Below are 4,154 nucleotides of genomic sequence, written 5' to 3'. Positions count from 1 at the left end.
GAAACAAAAAAGTAAAGCTGCTATGCTTGTGGACAAATTTAGTTAATAAGCCACTGCTGCTATACTAAGGATAGCTTTAGGTACCCAACAAACAGTTCAGTCGTACACTGCTTTAATACTTGTACATAAAATGCAAGATGAGTATCCTTAAAAGAAGTAAAGCTTTCATTATTCTACCTCTCAGCATTATTTAACAGCTGTTTTATGAAAAGGCTAATGAAAAAGCTTGGTGTATAGTTTGATCATAGTAATGATTGAGAGGAAGAATGTTTACTTTTCCTTTTAGTGTGTTTTTCCCACTATTCTCTGAGACTCAGGACCTTCAGTATCACCTCTTTAAAAGTGCACTATGTTACTCAGGTTACTTAAGAACACAGAACCACATCTGTGCTATTCAACCCCCTGATGGTGGTTGGTGAAGTTTTTAAGGGTGGATGAGTCAGAACACTATCTGTATTCAGTTCAGAAAGACCAAAAAAAAAGTTAGAAATAACAGAAGAAACGGGTCCGCCTTTGGAATTTCCTACTTCACAGCAGCATTAGCTATGATGTACCACTGTTATGGAACAATACAGCTGAACAGAAAAATACATTACATGCTTCAAAAACACTGAAAGCAGGAGTAGATCTAAAATGTCGTCATCTAGCATGCCTTTACTCAAAGATACATGCTGCCCTTTTAAGTACTTACTTCTCTCCCTTTTCCCTCCCATACATGAACTTTTCCATTACATCAGTGCCTTTGAAAGTCTTTCTAGTTTTTGTTTTAGCTTTTAAATGTTGAAGCTTCATAATTTCAGAAAGGTCAGCTTTTGTCAAAACACTTTCATGAAAAGACACAAGACTATTTGAATAAAAATGAACACAGAGCATCTATGGCACAGTCTTTTCTCATATAGGAAGCTACATACAGCGGTAAAGAAAGGAAATTCAGACTGGCAACAGTAACATGCTTAATCCAATAGGAAATAATGACACGAGAAAGGACTAGTATCAGAGCAGTAGGACACAACGATAAAGCATACACTTGTACAATTCTAGTTTACAAACAGGTAGAAATTGACAATTTTTATTTCTATTTTTGTGCAGACAGCCTCACCGGAGCAGAAATACTGTTCCAAGGTCACATCTGATGGAGGCTGTGCACTCCAGACACAACCACATAATTGATGTATTACATTCAATACCTGATCCTTCAGGTGCAGAAGTGACATTCAGCCATTTCACAGAGTAACACCATACAACGTACCCTAACTCCATAACTGTGTCTTCCCTGGGCACATCCCTTCTGTATTGCTGCTCACAGGCTGATCACGTCTGTAAGTACACAGGCTGAGGATAGACAACACATTTCCACATGAGCTCTTATAAGGTTACTGTGCTCTACACACCCTATGATTGGTTGATGCTTATCACTGGTTGCTCAAACCTGATTATTTTAAACAAACAGCATACCAAATAAGCTGCCACACCATTTTACCTCCTTCAGTCATCCTGGTCTCTTATTTCTATTACTGTTTGCACCTGCTACTATGACACTGCATTTTAGGATTAATCTGCCTGGTTTTGCTTTGTTGGTATTCTGTTTAAGAGCTACACATGGACCCAGAGTCACCTTCTAAGGTCATCTGTGTAAAAAATGTTGGAAGCGACTGTAATGTTAAAGCACGACAGCTGATGTTATTTACATCTCTGCTGACCAAGAGAGAGCCTGACTTTGGATAACCTAGAGGCTTTCCAATAATGCATAATCATCTCTTGATAAAAAACATGGCTCCACTGAAACCTGAAAAACTTCTAGACTTCAACTAGAACTCTATGCTACCATTTCTAATACCAAACGTTCTGATTTGTCCTGTGTCATATTATTGTAAACCTTCTGTTTATAAATACACTTCAAATCATTATGAGAGGAAAAATGTCCCTCTCCATGCATGCCCATTTGATTTCTACATCAGTGACCCAATTCTAGGCCTTTAAAACTTACATGATGTGGAATTAGTTTGCACTGGATACGCTCATTACTTGGTTGCTGTTTCTTACCTCTAACTCATTTAAATTCTTCCTCCACATCAGATTCTATTGCAGTACCTCCATGACCACTACTGACAGACACCGATTTGATTTACAAATAGCTCTGATGGGATCAGATGTTGCCAAAGAGACAGTAAAGAAGCAGAGGGGAGCTGGGAATTGATATGAGAAAAATAACAAAAGGAGAAAAGCAGAATGGAAAGAGCACAGAATATTGGTTTAAATAATAATTACTAATAAGATGCATCTATCAGCACCTAATCGATGTACACTCTTTAGTGATTAGTCATTGCTAGTCTTCACTTGTTTTCCTCAAACCATGAATTCTTCATAGTGAGAAGAACCCACAGTGAGAATCAATTCACCTTGAACTGCAAGATCCTTTACTTAGTATACTGCAATATCCATGTTTCTTATTGTTGTAACGAAAATCTCCCTCTTTGTTAAAGACTTACCAACATCTTAAATCTCCTTGTTTATAGTTTTCCTCATAATTACAGACTCAATAATAAATATTCATGCAGTGCCACACTGTAAAGACACTTCCACTTTCTAGATCACAGATGAAGGCACTTCTCTAAACCACTTACTGTATGACCCCTACACAGAGGCATAAAGAACTTAGTGTGTGTGCATTCACCAAAAAACAGAATCCTGAAATGGTTCAAGTAAGATGGAGCTTTTCTCATGGGGAGAACACATAGTAGCAATTCAATTATATACTGCTGTTTCCAAATGCAATGTCTCACTTGGGGGATAGTTGCTGATCATGCTTGTTCAAATGCCTTTGCAGGATATATACAGAAACAACACTGGAATTTGGCTCCTAGTTACAGAGTGCTGGTTACTAATTTAACTATAAAGATACCAGACCTCGAATTCTTGATTTCATGCCCACTCAACTGTCCAAACAAATGGCTCATCTCAGCGGGACTTAAATCCACATAATTATTAAAGAAGGCTTAAGGCCAAAATATCATATTATTTTTCTATAGATGCAAAGTGAATCAGAATATTTAGATCAGTTTTCAGAATAATTTAATGCATTTCATTATAAGAGAATTCAGAAATTGTATTAATGCATAAGAACACAGTTGGTAGTTAGGAAAATGCTACTTTAAATAGAAACGTTATCTGTCCTGAGGGATTGAGGTTTTATTGATCTAGGTTTAACTACAGCAAATGTGTTGTGATTAATAAGTACTCAGAACAATTCATTTTGCACTGAAAAATCTCCAGCATTAACACACAGTCCCTATCAGAAGACCTCTCCCATTTCTACTAGTCCCTGGCATACGTCTCGGTGTTTTTATTGTCTGTACCTTCAGTAGATTATCTCAGAATCCCTGGGATTGTTCAATAAAGTTTAACCGTCTTGTGCTATTAATGTGCCGGTGCTCCATGTGGAGTGCTCGTTTCCTTCCTTTTACTGAACGCCAAACGGAGGGACACAATGGGTGTGTTGTGCTCTGTCTAGCACGGAACGTGTGATATCTTTAAAAAGGAGGTGTGAGCTGGCTTTAATACCACTGCTTTTAACAGCACAAGTACCACAAACTAATCAACCACAGCACTGGGGCATGCAGTCCATTGAAAGCTGGTGAAAAAGCTGCTTTTTATTATGACCTACATACTGCACAGCAGCAGTTGGACAATTTAAATCTAACGCTGTGGCTGAGCACAATGCATGGAATCTACTAGTGATGAACTCCGTGATGTAAGGCAAACACGCTCACTAGTTCTATAATATTGTATTTCACCCATGCCATCCTAATAATAAAAAACACAATGACAATCCAAACAAAAATATAATCCTTGCCTTTTACTAGAATTATCTACTAAAAAATTTATCATCTATTGGAGGCATCCTTCTGAATCAGCAACCATATGGAACAACACTCACATCGAAACGCTTAAGGACAACGCAGTCAGATCAATGAATTCAGCAACCACCCTAAACCAGCCACGGACCGAAGCCAAGGCACAGACACCGAGAGCAGCTTGTTTCCCGCACGAAGTTGTGCCCAGCTGTGCCACAGACCCGCACCAGCCCGTGCCCAGGTACCTCTCCCGCAGCAGCCGAGGCACACAGTGCTCCCTTTTGTGGCCGAGTCCGGCGG

The 4,154-nt window shown here is 38.9% G+C and overlaps 1 protein-coding gene across 7 annotated transcripts in view; it reads right to left on the bottom strand.

Annotated features, from left to right (window-relative positions):
* The window catches only part of SORBS2 (sorbin and SH3 domain containing 2), a 144,021-nt gene extending 139,867 nt beyond the window's left edge, over positions 1-4,154 (bottom strand). For all 7 annotated transcript variants that reach the window (XM_031058717.1, XM_031058756.1, XM_031058976.1 and 4 more), the window contains exon 1: positions 4,100-4,154. The gene's annotated coding sequence lies outside the window, so the exon portion shown is untranslated. The remainder of the gene's footprint in view (positions 1-4,099) is intronic.

This window comes from Geospiza fortis, unplaced genomic scaffold, assembly GCF_000277835.1.
Source record: "Geospiza fortis unplaced genomic scaffold, GeoFor_1.0 scaffold40, whole genome shotgun sequence".
NCBI lineage: Eukaryota > Metazoa > Chordata > Aves > Passeriformes > Thraupidae > Geospiza > Geospiza fortis.
Note: the sequence above shows the minus strand (reverse complement) of the source record. Positions and strands in the feature narration are given on the sequence as shown.